This window comes from Rhinoderma darwinii, unplaced genomic scaffold (assembly GCF_050947455.1).
Source record: "Rhinoderma darwinii isolate aRhiDar2 unplaced genomic scaffold, aRhiDar2.hap1 Scaffold_1522, whole genome shotgun sequence".
NCBI lineage: Eukaryota > Metazoa > Chordata > Amphibia > Anura > Rhinodermatidae > Rhinoderma > Rhinoderma darwinii.
The window spans coordinates 144,938-159,186 of NW_027461977.1; the positions used below are offsets into that span (position 1 = coordinate 144,938).

General features: G+C 47.6%; 10 non-coding genes across 10 annotated transcripts; all 10 read right to left on the reverse strand.

Annotated features, from left to right (window-relative positions):
- Positions 1 to 577: 577 nt before the first annotated feature.
- LOC142699262 (U2 spliceosomal RNA) lies at positions 578 to 768 on the reverse strand. Its single transcript, XR_012866132.1, has one exon. It is a non-coding gene; the product is annotated as a U2 spliceosomal RNA (small nuclear RNA).
- A 1,284-nt stretch (positions 769 to 2,052) lies between these two features.
- On the reverse strand, positions 2,053 to 2,243 carry LOC142699391 (U2 spliceosomal RNA). The gene has a single exon (XR_012866249.1). It is a non-coding gene; the product is annotated as a U2 spliceosomal RNA (small nuclear RNA).
- A 1,288-nt stretch (positions 2,244 to 3,531) lies between these two features.
- Positions 3,532 to 3,722, reverse strand: LOC142699263 (U2 spliceosomal RNA). Its single transcript, XR_012866133.1, has one exon. It is a non-coding gene; the product is annotated as a U2 spliceosomal RNA (small nuclear RNA).
- A 1,284-nt stretch (positions 3,723 to 5,006) lies between these two features.
- On the reverse strand, positions 5,007 to 5,197 carry LOC142699392 (U2 spliceosomal RNA). The gene has a single exon (XR_012866250.1). It is a non-coding gene; the product is annotated as a U2 spliceosomal RNA (small nuclear RNA).
- Positions 5,198 to 6,477: 1,280 nt separating this feature from the next.
- On the reverse strand, positions 6,478 to 6,668 carry LOC142699401 (U2 spliceosomal RNA). The gene has a single exon (XR_012866257.1). It is a non-coding gene; the product is annotated as a U2 spliceosomal RNA (small nuclear RNA).
- A 1,292-nt stretch (positions 6,669 to 7,960) lies between these two features.
- Positions 7,961 to 8,151, reverse strand: LOC142699264 (U2 spliceosomal RNA). Its single transcript, XR_012866134.1, has one exon. It is a non-coding gene; the product is annotated as a U2 spliceosomal RNA (small nuclear RNA).
- Positions 8,152 to 9,443: 1,292 nt separating this feature from the next.
- Positions 9,444 to 9,634, reverse strand: LOC142699265 (U2 spliceosomal RNA). Its single transcript, XR_012866135.1, has one exon. It is a non-coding gene; the product is annotated as a U2 spliceosomal RNA (small nuclear RNA).
- Positions 9,635 to 10,918: 1,284 nt separating this feature from the next.
- LOC142699268 (U2 spliceosomal RNA) lies at positions 10,919 to 11,109 on the reverse strand. Its single transcript, XR_012866137.1, has one exon. It is a non-coding gene; the product is annotated as a U2 spliceosomal RNA (small nuclear RNA).
- Positions 11,110 to 12,393: 1,284 nt separating this feature from the next.
- On the reverse strand, positions 12,394 to 12,584 carry LOC142699269 (U2 spliceosomal RNA). The gene has a single exon (XR_012866138.1). It is a non-coding gene; the product is annotated as a U2 spliceosomal RNA (small nuclear RNA).
- Positions 12,585 to 13,876: 1,292 nt separating this feature from the next.
- On the reverse strand, positions 13,877 to 14,067 carry LOC142699270 (U2 spliceosomal RNA). The gene has a single exon (XR_012866139.1). It is a non-coding gene; the product is annotated as a U2 spliceosomal RNA (small nuclear RNA).
- Positions 14,068 to 14,249: the final 182 nt, after the last annotated feature.

Consider the following 14,249-nt stretch of genomic DNA (forward strand, 5'->3'; position numbering starts at 1 on the left):
CATAGTAACAAATCCAAATTGCTGCTCTCTTTGTAGGCAAGCAAGGCTTTGTTGCAACTGCAATTCTTACTTCTTCTTGAAATGTAGGGACGACAGTACATTCCATCACATCCATCTAGTGTACACAGGTAGGTCCATTGTGGCGGGCAGGCGAGCGGGCGGGCTGCTTTATTGGCTGTTTGCTGTTCCCCTACTCCACTCCACTATTTGACTGTTGTGCTGCATCAATCAATCAATCAATCAATCAATCAATCAATCAATCAATCAATCAATCAATCAGTGGCTGGCTCAGGTGCAGCTCTTTAACTTACCTAAAAGGGAGGGCGGAGAGAAGACAAGGAAGGTGAATGAGGTGTTCCAATGTGAAATGCCGGAAACACAGAAACACAGACGACACACAACAAGAGGTGGCAATCTATTCATTAATTGCATTTAATCAATGAGCTCATTATCACTCATGCATTGTCCAACAGGTGTTGAAATAATGGGATTAAAAGGGGAGATCCCTTCAGAAAGACAGAAACAATAGCAAAGACAAAAAACACTTTTGGAATCTGCTTTTAGTCAACACATAAGGAAAGGGTGCACCGGTCCTGGAAATACTGCAATACCAGGTCAATGCGTGGAGTGGACAGAGCAAGCTCTATTTCCATCTCCCTGTTCTAAAAATCCATTTAATATATGGTCCCCAGATAGGGGACGTATCAGATATTAAACTGATAAGAACAGATACTACACTTGATCTTAGCCAAAAGGCCGAGAAGCGATAACCCGAACGGGCCGCGCGTTGCCCGAGCCTGCCCGATACTGCTGTTCAGCCCTTGCAGCGATTCAGCCTACTTCTAGGCAATTCCATGGGGCCCTGCAGGCTCACACACTCACAGCTACACGGGAGGTGAATAAAGGCCGGAGAGGAAGCCAGACAGGATTTGCTTCTTTTGCTTGCACCACAATGCAGTGCTGAAAGAGGAGGAATCTACATAAAAACGCCTTCCTGGCAACGCCCAAATGCCCTGCTGCCATGCAGATAAACACTGGCAGCGGCAGCAAGTGCATGCCCACAGCCACCCCTTGTTCCTTCACACCTTGTATCAGCTGTAATCCAGTCCAGTCCAGTGCTGCCTGCTGAGCAGCACTGACCAACACTGCCTGGGCCCAGGCTTTTATCTCTGAGGCCCCATTATGATGTCAGAAAGCTGGCTCTGGAATCCTGAGGGCTCCACTATGACACGTGCAAAGTTCCGTCTGAACTTTATATAAGACGGTGAGGCTCAGTCAGTCACTCAGTGTTGCCTGAGAGGGCAACACTGCAACAGCCGGCCGCCAGGCTGTCTTTTTTTTGCACAGCTAGTTGCCTCCAGGAGGCCACAAGAGGGAGACAAGGGACTGCAAAATGGAAAATAGGCATCCACCAACTTTACAGACAACTTCTCCTTGCTCCTACAACCTCCATCCTTGCACAGTTTGTTATTCTTCTAGGTAACATAGTAACAAATCCAAATTGCTGCTCTCTTTGTAGGCAAGCAAGGCTTTGTTGCAACTGCAATTCTTACTTCTTCTTGAAATGTAGGGACGACAGTACATTCCATCACATCCATCTAGTGTACACAGGTAGGTCCATTGTGGCGGGCAGGCGAGCGGGCGGGCTGCTTTATTGGCTGTTTGCTGTTCCCCTACTCCACTCCACTATTTGACTGTTGTGCTGCATCAATCAATCAATCAATCAATCAATCAATCAATCAATCAATCAATCAGTGGCTGGCTCAGGTGCAGCTCTTTAACTTACCTAAAAGGGAGGGCGGAGAGAAGACAAGGAAGGTGAATGAGGTGTTCCAATGTGAAATGCCGGAAACACAGAAACACAGACGACACACAACAAGAGGTGGCAATCTATTCATTAATTGCATTTAATCAATGAGCTCATTATCACTCATGCATTGTCCAACAGGTGTTGAAATAATGGGATTAAAAGGGGAGATCCCTTCAGAAAGACAGAAACAATAGCAAAGACAAAAAACACTTTTGGAATCTGCTTTTAGTCAACACATAAGGAAAGGGTGCACCGGTCCTGGAAATACTGCAATACCAGGTCAATGCGTGGAGTGGACAGAGCAAGCTCTATTTCCATCTCCCTGTTCTAAAAATCCATTTAATATATGGTCCCCAGATAGGGGACGTATCAGATATTAAACTGATAAGAACAGATACTACACTTGATCTTAGCCAAAAGGCTGAGAAGCGATAACCCGAACGGGCCGCGCGTTGCCCGAGCCTGCCCGATACTGCTGTTCAGCCCTTGCAGCGATTCAGCCTACTTCTAGGCAATTCCATGGGGCCCTGCAGGCTCACACACTCACAGCTACACGGGAGGTGAATAAAGGCCGGAGAGGAAGCCAGACAGGATTTGCTTCTTTTGCTTGCACCACAATGCAGTGCTGAAAGAGGAGGAATCTACATAAAAACGCCTTCCTGGCAACGCCCAAATGCCCTGCTGCCATGCAGATAAACACTGGCAGCGGCAGCAAGTGCATGCCCACAGCCACCCCTTGTTCCTTCACACCTTGTATCAGCTGTAATCCAGTCCAGTCCAGTGCTGCCTGCTGAGCAGCACTGACCAACACTGCCTGGGCCCAGGCTTTTATCTCTGAGGCCCCATTATGATGTCAGAAAGCTGGCTCTGGAATCCTGAGGGCTCCACTATGACACGTGCAAAGTTCCGTCTGAACTTTATATAAGACGGTGAGGCTCAGTCAGTCACTCAGTGTTGCCTGAGAGGGCAACACTGCAACAGCCGGCCGCCAGGCTGTCTTTTTTTTGCACAGCTAGTTGCCTCCAGGAGGCCACAAGAGGGAGACAAGGGACTGCAAAATGGAAAATAGGCATCCACCAACTTTACAGACAACTTCTCCTTGCTCCTACAACCTCCATCCTTGCACAGTTTGTTATTCTTCTAGGTAACATAGTAACAAATCCAAATTGCTGCTCTCTTTGTAGGCAAGCAAGGCTTTGTTGCAACTGCAATTCTTACTTCTTCTTGAAATGTAGGGACGACAGTACATTCCATCACATCCATCTAGTGTACACAGGTAGGTCCATTGTGGCGGGCAGGCGAGCGGGCGGGCTGCTTTATTGGCTGTTTGCTGTTCCCCTACTCCACTCCACTATTTGACTGTTGTGCTGCATCAATCAATCAATCAATCAATCAATCAATCAATCAATCAATCAATCAATCAGTGGCTGGCTCAGGTGCAGCTCTTTAACTTACCTAAAAGGGAGGGCGGAGAGAAGACAAGGAAGGTGAATGAGGTGTTCCAATGTGAAATGCCGGAAACACAGAAACACAGACGACACACAACAAGAGGTGGCAATCTATTCATTAATTGCATTTAATCAATGAGCTCATTATCACTCATGCATTGTCCAACAGGTGTTGAAATAATGGGATTAAAAGGGGAGATCCCTTCAGAAAGACAGAAACAATAGCAAAGACAAAAAACACTTTTGGAATCTGCTTTTAGTCAACACATAAGGAAAGGGTGCACCGGTCCTGGAAATACTGCAATACCAGGTCAATGCGTGGAGTGGACAGAGCAAGCTCTATTTCCATCTCCCTGTTCTAAAAATCCATTTAATATATGGTCCCCAGATAGGGGACGTATCAGATATTAAACTGATAAGAACAGATACTACACTTGATCTTAGCCAAAAGGCCGAGAAGCGATAACCCGAACGGGCCGCGCGTTGCCCGAGCCTGCCCGATACTGCTGTTCAGCCCTTGCAGCGATTCAGCCTACTTCTAGGCAATTCCATGGGGCCCTGCAGGCTCACACACTCACAGCTACACGGGAGGTGAATAAAGGCCGGAGAGGAAGCCAGACAGGATTTGCTTCTTTTGCTTGCACCACAATGCAGTGCTGAAAGAGGAGGAATCTACATAAAAACGCCTTCCTGGCAACGCCCAAATGCCCTGCTGCCATGCAGATAAACACTGGCAGCGGCAGCAAGTGCATGCCCACAGCCACCCCTTGTTCCTTCACACCTTGTATCAGCTGTAATCCAGTCCAGTCCAGTGCTGCCTGCTGAGCAGCACTGACCAACACTGCCTGGGCCCAGGCTTTTATCTCTGAGGCCCCATTATGATGTCAGAAAGCTGGCTCTGGAATCCTGAGGGCTCCACTATGACACGTGCAAAGTTCCGTCTGAACTTTATATAAGACGGTGAGGCTCAGTCAGTCACTCAGTGTTGCCTGAGAGGGCAACACTGCAACAGCCGGCCGCCAGGCTGTCTTTTTTTTGCACAGCTAGTTGCCTCCAGGAGGCCACAAGAGGGAGACAAGGGACTGCAAAATGGAAAATAGGCATCCACCAACTTTACAGACAACTTCTCCTTGCTCCTACAACCTCCATCCTTGCACAGTTTGTTATTCTTCTAGGTAACATAGTAACAAATCCAAATTGCTGCTCTCTTTGTAGGCAAGCAAGGCTTTGTTGCAACTGCAATTCTTACTTCTTCTTGAAATGTAGGGACGACAGTACATTCCATCACATCCATCTAGTGTACACAGGTAGGTCCATTGTGGCGGGCAGGCGAGCGGGCGGGCTGCTTTATTGGCTGTTTGCTGTTCCCCTACTCCACTCCACTATTTGACTGTTGTGCTGCATCAATCAATCAATCAATCAATCAATCAATCAATCAATCAATCAATCAGTGGCTGGCTCAGGTGCAGCTCTTTAACTTACCTAAAAGGGAGGGCGGAGAGAAGACAAGGAAGGTGAATGAGGTGTTCCAATGTGAAATGCCGGAAACACAGAAACACAGACGACACACAACAAGAGGTGGCAATCTATTCATTAATTGCATTTAATCAATGAGCTCATTATCACTCATGCATTGTCCAACAGGTGTTGAAATAATGGGATTAAAAGGGGAGATCCCTTCAGAAAGACAGAAACAATAGCAAAGACAAAAAACACTTTTGGAATCTGCTTTTAGTCAACACATAAGGAAAGGGTGCACCGGTCCTGGAAATACTGCAATACCAGGTCAATGCGTGGAGTGGACAGAGCAAGCTCTATTTCCATCTCCCTGTTCTAAAAATCCATTTAATATATGGTCCCCAGATAGGGGACGTATCAGATATTAAACTGATAAGAACAGATACTACACTTGATCTTAGCCAAAAGGCTGAGAAGCGATAACCCGAACGGGCCGCGCGTTGCCCGAGCCTGCCCGATACTGCTGTTCAGCCCTTGCAGCGATTCAGCCTACTTCTAGGCAATTCCATGGGGCCCTGCAGGCTCACACACTCACAGCTACACGGGAGGTGAATAAAGGCCGGAGAGGAAGCCAGACAGGATTTGCTTCTTTTGCTTGCACCACAATGCAGTGCTGAAAGAGGAGGAATCTACATAAAAACGCCTTCCTGGCAACGCCCAAATGCCCTGCTGCCATGCAGATAAACACTGGCAGCGGCAGCAAGTGCATGCCCACAGCCACCCCTTGTTCCTTCACACCTTGTATCAGCTGTAATCCAGTCCAGTCCAGTGCTGCCTGCTGAGCAGCACTGACCAACACTGCCTGGGCCCAGGCTTTTATCTCTGAGGCCCCATTATGATGTCAGAAAGCTGGCTCTGGAATCCTGAGGGCTCCACTATGACACGTGCAAAGTTCCGTCTGAACTTTATATAAGACGGTGAGGCTCAGTCAGTCACTCAGTGTTGCCTGAGAGGGCAACACTGCAACAGCCGGCCGCCAGGCTGTCTTTTTTTTGCACAGCTAGTTGCCTCCAGGAGGCCACAAGAGGGAGACAAGGGACTGCAAAATGGAAAATAGGCATCCACCAACTTTACAGACAACTTCTCCTTGCTCCTACAACCTCCATCCTTGCACAGTTTGTTATTCTTCTAGGTAACATAGTAACAAATCCAAATTGCTGCTCTCTTTGTAGGCAAGCAAGGCTTTGTTGCAACTGCAATTCTTACTTCTTCTTGAAATGTAGGGACGACAGTACATTCCATCACATCCATCTAGTGTACACAGGTAGGTCCATTGTGGCGGGCAGGCGAGCGGGCGGGCTGCTTTATTGGCTGTTTGCTGTTCCCCTACTCCACTCCACTATTTGACTGTTGTGCTGCATCAATCAATCAATCAATCAATCAATCAATCAATCAATCAATCAGTGGCTGGCTCAGGTGCAGCTCTTTAACTTACCTAAAAGGGAGGGCGGAGAGAAGACAAGGAAGGTGAATGAGGTTTTCCAATGTGAAATGCCGGAAACACAGAAACACAGACGACACACAACAAGAGGTGGCAATCTATTCATTAATTGCATTTAATCAATGAGCTCATTATCACTCATGCATTGTCCAACAGGTGTTGAAATAATGGGATTAAAAGGGGAGATCCCTTCAGAAAGACAGAAACAATAGCAAAGACAAAAAACACTTTTGGAATCTGCTTTTAGTCAACACATAAGGAAAGGGTGCACCGGTCCTGGAAATACTGCAATACCAGGTCAATGCGTGGAGTGGACAGAGCAAGCTCTATTTCCATCTCCCTGTTCTAAAAATCCATTTAATATATGGTCTCCAGATAGGGGACGTATCAGATATTAAACTGATAAGAACAGATACTACACTTGATCTTAGCCAAAAGGCCGAGAAGCGATAACCCGAACGGGCCGCGCGTTGCCCGAGCCTGCCCGATACTGCTGTTCAGCCCTTGCAGCGATTCAGCCTACTTCTAGGCAATTCCATGGGGCCCTGCAGGCTCACACACTCACAGCTACACGGGAGGTGAATAAAGGCCGGAGAGGAAGCCAGACAGGATTTGCTTCTTTTGCTTGCACCACAATGCAGTGCTGAAAGAGGAGGAATCTACATAAAAACGCCTTCCTGGCAACGCCCAAATGCCCTGCTGCCATGCAGATAAACACTGGCAGCGGCAGCAAGTGCATGCCCACAGCCACCCCTTGTTCCTTCACACCTTGTATCAGCTGTAATCCAGTCCAGTCCAGTGCTGCCTGCTGAGCAGCACTGACCAACACTGCCTGGGCCCAGGCTTTTATCTCTGAGGCCCCATTATGATGTCAGAAAGCTGGCTCTGGAATCCTGAGGGCTCCACTATGACACGTGCAAAGTTCCGTTTGAACTTTATATAAGACGGTGAGGCTCAGTCAGTCACTCAGTGTTGCCTGAGAGGGCAACACTGCAACAGCCGGCCGCCAGGCTGTCTTTTTTTTGCACAGCTAGTTGCCTCCAGGAGGCCACAAGAGGGAGACAAGGGACTGCAAAATGGAAAATAGGCATCCACCAACTTTACAGACAACTTCTCCTTGCTCCTACAACCTCCATCCTTGCACAGTTTGTTATTCTTCTAGGTAACATAGTAACAAATCCAAATTGCTGCTCTCTTTGTAGGCAAGCAAGGCTTTGTTGCAACTGCAATTCTTACTTCTTCTTGAAATGTAGGGACGACAGTACATTCCATCACATCCATCTAGTGTACACAGGTAGGTCCATTGTGGCGGGCAGGCGAGCGGGCGGGCTGCTTTATTGGCTGTTTGCTGTTCCCCTACTCCACTCCACTATTTGACTGTTGTGCTGCATCAATCAATCAATCAATCAATCAATCAATCAATCAATCAATCAATCAATCAATCAGTGGCTGGCTCAGGTGCAGCTCTTTAACTTACCTAAAAGGGAGGGCGGAGAGAAGACAAGGAAGGTGAATGAGGTGTTCCAATGTGAAATGCCGGAAACACAGAAACACAGACGACACACAACAAGAGGTGGCAATCTATTCATTAATTGCATTTAATCAATGAGCTCATTATCACTCATGCATTGTCCAACAGGTGTTGAAATAATGGGATTAAAAGGGGAGATCCCTTCAGAAAGACAGAAACAATAGCAAAGACAAAAAACACTTTTGGAATCTGCTTTTAGTCAACACATAAGGAAAGGGTGCACCGGTCCTGGAAATACTGCAATACCAGGTCAATGCGTGGAGTGGACAGAGCAAGCTCTATTTCCATCTCCCTGTTCTAAAAATCCATTTAATATATGGTCCCCAGATAGGGGACGTATCAGATATTAAACTGATAAGAACAGATACTACACTTGATCTTAGCCAAAAGGCCGAGAAGCGATAACCCGAACGGGCCGCGCGTTGCCCGAGCCTGCCCGATACTGCTGTTCAGCCCTTGCAGCGATTCAGCCTACTTCTAGGCAATTCCATGGGGCCCTGCAGGCTCACACACTCACAGCTACACGGGAGGTGAATAAAGGCCGGAGAGGAAGCCAGACAGGATTTGCTTCTTTTGCTTGCACCACAATGCAGTGCTGAAAGAGGAGGAATCTACATAAAAACGCCTTCCTGGCAACGCCCAAATGCCCTGCTGCCATGCAGATAAACACTGGCAGCGGCAGCAAGTGCATGCCCACAGCCACCCCTTGTTCCTTCACACCTTGTATCAGCTGTAATCCAGTCCAGTCCAGTGCTGCCTGCTGAGCAGCACTGACCAACACTGCCTGGGCCCAGGCTTTTATCTCTGAGGCCCCATTATGATGTCAGAAAGCTGGCTCTGGAATCCTGAGGGCTCCACTATGACACGTGCAAAGTTCCGTCTGAACTTTATATAAGACGGTGAGGCTCAGTCAGTCACTCAGTGTTGCCTGAGAGGGCAACACTGCAACAGCCGGCCGCCAGGCTGTCTTTTTTTTGCACAGCTAGTTGCCTCCAGGAGGCCACAAGAGGGAGACAAGGGACTGCAAAATGGAAAATAGGCATCCACCAACTTTACAGACAACTTCTCCTTGCTCCTACAACCTCCATCCTTGCACAGTTTGTTATTCTTCTAGGTAACATAGTAACAAATCCAAATTGCTGCTCTCTTTGTAGGCAAGCAAGGCTTTGTTGCAACTGCAATTCTTACTTCTTCTTGAAATGTAGGGACGACAGTACATTCCATCACATCCATCTAGTGTACACAGGTAGGTCCATTGTGGCGGGCAGGCGAGCGGGCGGGCTGCTTTATTGGCTGTTTGCTGTTCCCCTACTCCACTCCACTATTTGACTGTTGTGCTGCATCAATCAATCAATCAATCAATCAATCAATCAATCAATCAATCAATCAATCAATCAGTGGCTGGCTCAGGTGCAGCTCTTTAACTTACCTAAAAGGGAGGGCGGAGAGAAGACAAGGAAGGTGAATGAGGTGTTCCAATGTGAAATGCCGGAAACACAGAAACACAGACGACACACAACAAGAGGTGGCAATCTATTCATTAATTGCATTTAATCAATGAGCTCATTATCACTCATGCATTGTCCAACAGGTGTTGAAATAATGGGATTAAAAGGGGAGATCCCTTCAGAAAGACAGAAACAATAGCAAAGACAAAAAACACTTTTGGAATCTGCTTTTAGTCAACACATAAGGAAAGGGTGCACCGGTCCTGGAAATACTGCAATACCAGGTCAATGCGTGGAGTGGACAGAGCAAGCTCTATTTCCATCTCCCTGTTCTAAAAATCCATTTAATATATGGTCCCCAGATAGGGGACGTATCAGATATTAAACTGATAAGAACAGATACTACACTTGATCTTAGCCAAAAGGCCGAGAAGCGATAACCCGAACGGGCCGCGCGTTGCCCGAGCCTGCCCGATACTGCTGTTCAGCCCTTGCAGCGATTCAGACTACTTTTAGGCAATTCCATGGGGCCCTGCAGGCTCACACACTCACAGCTACACGGGAGGTGAATAAAGGCCGGAGAGGAAGCCAGACAGGATTTGCTTCTTTTGCTTGCACCACAATGCAGTGCTGAAAGAGGAGGAATCTACATAAAAACGCCTTCCTGGCAACGCCCAAATGCCCTGCTGCCATGCAGATAAACACTGGCAGCGGCAGCAAGTGCATGCCCACAGCCACCCCTTGTTCCTTCACACCTTGTATCAGCTGTAATCCAGTCCAGTCCAGTGCTGCCTGCTGAGCAGCACTGACCAACACTGCCTGGGCCCAGGCTTTTATCTCTGAGGCCCCATTATGATGTCAGAAAGCTGGCTCTGGAATCCTGAGGGCTCCACTATGACACGTGCAAAGTTCCGTCTGAACTTTATATAAGACGGTGAGGCTCAGTCAGTCACTCAGTGTTGCCTGAGAGGGCAACACTGCAACAGCCGGCCGCCAGGCTGTCTTTTTTTTGCACAGCTAGTTGCCTCCAGGAGGCCACAAGAGGGAGACAAGGGACTGCAAAATGGAAAATAGGCATCCACCAACTTTACAGACAACTTCTCCTTGCTCCTACAACCTCCATCCTTGCACAGTTTGTTATTCTTCTAGGTAACATAGTAACAAATCCAAATTGCTGCTCTCTTTGTAGGCAAGCAAGGCTTTGTTGCAACTGCAATTCTTACTTCTTCTTGAAATGTAGGGACGACAGTACATTCCATCACATCCATCTAGTGTACACAGGTAGGTCCATTGTGGCGGGCAGGCGAGCGGGCGGGCTGCTTTATTGGCTGTTTGCTGTTCCCCTACTCCACTCCACTATTTGACTGTTGTGCTGCATCAATCAATCAATCAATCAATCAATCAATCAATCAATCAATCAATCAGTGGCTGGCTCAGGTGCAGCTCTTTAACTTACCTAAAAGGGAGGGCGGAGAGAAGACAAGGAAGGTGAATGAGGTGTTCCAATGTGAAATGCCGGAAACACAGAAACACAGACGACACACAACAAGAGGTGGCAATCTATTCATTAATTGCATTTAATCAATGAGCTCATTATCACTCATGCATTGTCCAACAGGTGTTGAAATAATGGGATTAAAAGGGGAGATCCCTTCAGAAAGACAGAAACAATAGCAAAGACAAAAAACACTTTTGGAATCTGCTTTTAGTCAACACATAAGGAAAGGGTGCACCGGTCCTGGAAATACTGCAATACCAGGTCAATGCGTGGAGTGGACAGAGCAAGCTCTATTTCCATCTCCCTGTTCTAAAAATCCATTTAATATATGGTCCCCAGATAGGGGACGTATCAGATATTAAACTGATAAGAACAGATACTACACTTGATCTTAGCCAAAAGGCCGAGAAGCGATAACCCGAACGGGCCGCGCGTTGCCCGAGCCTGCCCGATACTGCTGTTCAGCCCTTGCAGCGATTCAGCCTACTTCTAGGCAATTCCATGGGGCCCTGCAGGCTCACACACTCACAGCTACACGGGAGGTGAATAAAGGCCGGAGAGGAAGCCAGACAGGATTTGCTTCTTTTGCTTGCACCACAATGCAGTGCTGAAAGAGGAGGAATCTACATAAAAACGCCTTCCTGGCAACGCCCAAATGCCCTGCTGCCATGCAGATAAACACTGGCAGCGGCAGCAAGTGCATGCCCACAGCCACCCCTTGTTCCTTCACACCTTGTATCAGCTGTAATCCAGTCCAGTCCAGTGCTGCCTGCTGAGCAGCACTGACCAACACTGCCTGGGCCCAGGCTTTTATCTCTGAGGCCCCATTATGATGTCAGAAAGCTGGCTCTGGAATCCTGAGGGCTCCACTATGACACGTGCAAAGTTCCGTCTGAACTTTATATAAGACGGTGAGGCTCAGTCAGTCACTCAGTGTTGCCTGAGAGGGCAACACTGCAACAGCCGGCCGCCAGGCTGTCTTTTTTTTGCACAGCTAGTTGCCTCCAGGAGGCCACAAGAGGGAGACAAGGGACTGCAAAATGGAAAATAGGCATCCACCAACTTTACAGACAACTTCTCCTTGCTCCTACAACCTCCATCCTTGCACAGTTTGTTATTCTTCTAGGTAACATAGTAACAAATCCAAATTGCTGCTCTCTTTGTAGGCAAGCAAGGCTTTGTTGCAACTGCAATTCTTACTTCTTCTTGAAATGTAGGGACGACAGTACATTCCATCACATCCATCTAGTGTACACAGGTAGGTCCATTGTGGCGGGCAGGCGAGCGGGCGGGCTGCTTTATTGGCTGTTTGCTGTTCCCCTACTCCACTCCACTATTTGACTGTTGTGCTGCATCAATCAATCAATCAATCAATCAATCAATCAATCAATCAATCAATCAGTGGCTGGCTCAGGTGCAGCTCTTTAACTTACCTAAAAGGGAGGGCGGAGAGAAGACAAGGAAGGTGAATGAGGTGTTCCAATGTGAAATGCCGGAAACACAGAAACACAGACGACACACAACAAGAGGTGGCAATCTATTCATTAATTGCATTTAATCAATGAGCTCATTATCACTCATGCATTGTCCAACAGGTGTTGAAATAATGGGATTAAAAGGGGAGATCCCTTCAGAAAGACAGAAACAATAGCAAAGACAAAAAACACTTTTGGAATCTGCTTTTAGTCAACACATAAGGAAAGGGTGCACCGGTCCTGGAAATACTGCAATACCAGGTCAATGCGTGGAGTGGACAGAGCAAGCTCTATTTCCATCTCCCTGTTCTAAAAATCCATTTAATATATGGTCCCCAGATAGGGGACGTATCAGATATTAAACTGATAAGAACAGATACTACACTTGATCTTAGCCAAAAGGCCGAGAAGCGATAACCCGAACGGGCCGCGCGTTGCCCGAGCCTGCCCGATACTGCTGTTCAGCCCTTGCAGCGATTCAGACTACTTTTAGGCAATTCCATGGGGCCCTGCAGGCTCACACACTCACAGCTACACGGGAGGTGAATAAAGGCCGGAGAGGAAGCCAGACAGGATTTGCTTCTTTTGCTTGCACCACAATGCAGTGCTGAAAGAGGAGGAATCTACATAAAAACGCCTTCCTGGCAACGCCCAAATGCCCTGCTGCCATGCAGATAAACACTGGCAGCGGCAGCAAGTGCATGCCCACAGCCACCCCTTGTTCCTTCACACCTTGTATCAGCTGTAATCCAGTCCAGTCCAGTGCTGCCTGCTGAGCAGCACTGACCAACACTGCCTGGGCCCAGGCTTTTATCTCTGAGGCCCCATTATGATGTCAGAAAGCTGGCTCTGGAATCCTGAGGGCTCCACTATGACACGTGCAAAGTTCCGTCTGAACTTTATATAAGACGGTGAGGCTCAGTCAGTCACTCAGTGTTGCCTGAGAGGGCAACACTGCAACAGCCGGCCGCCAGGCTGTCTTTTTTTTGCACAGCTAGTTGCCTCCAGGAGGCCACAAGAGGGAGACAAGGGACTGCAAAATGGAAAATAGGCATCCACCAACTTTACAGACAACTTCTCCTTGCTCCTACAACCTCCATCCTTGCACAGTTTGTTATTCTTCTAGGTAACATAGTAACAAATCCAAATTGCTGCTCTCTTTGTAGGCAAGCAAGGCTTTGTTGCAACTGCAATTCTTACTTCTTCTTGAAATGTAGGGACGACAGTACATTCCATCACATCCATCTAGTGTACACAGGTAGGTCCATTGTGGCGGGCAGGCGAGCGGGCGGGCTGCTTTATTGGCTGTTTGCTGTTCCCCTACTCCACTCCACTATTTGACTGTTGTGCTGCATCAATCAATCAATCAATCAATCAATCAATCAATCAATCAATCAATCAATCAATCAGTGGCTGGCTCAGGTGCAGCTCTTTAACTTACCTAAAAGGGAGGGCGGAGAGAAGACAAGGAAGGTGAATGAGGTGTTCCAATGTGAAATGCCGGAAACACAGAAACACAGACGACACACAACAAGAGGTGGCAATCTATTCATTAATTGCATTTAATCAATGAGCTCATTATCACTCATGCATTGTCCAACAGGTGTTGAAATAATGGGATTAAAAGGGGAGATCCCTTCAGAAAGACAGAAACAATAGCAAAGACAAAAAACACTTTTGGAATCTGCTTTTAGTCAACACATAAGGAAAGGGTGCACCGGTCCTGGAAATACTGCAATACCAGGTCAATGCGTGGAGTGGACAGAGCAAGCTCTATTTCCATCTCCCTGTTCTAAAAATCCATTTAATATATGGTCCCCAGATAGGGGACGTATCAGATATTAAACTGATAAGAACAGATACTACACTTGATCTTAGCCAAAAGGCCGAGAAGCGATAACCCGAACGGGCCGCGCGTTGCCCGAGCCTGCCCGATACTGCTGTTCAGCCCTTGCAGCGATTCAGCCTACTTCTAGGCAATTCCATGGGGCCCTGCAGGCTCACACACTCACAGCTACACGGGAGGTGAATAAAGGCCGGAGAGGAAGCCAGACAGGATTTGCTTCTTTTGCTTGCACCA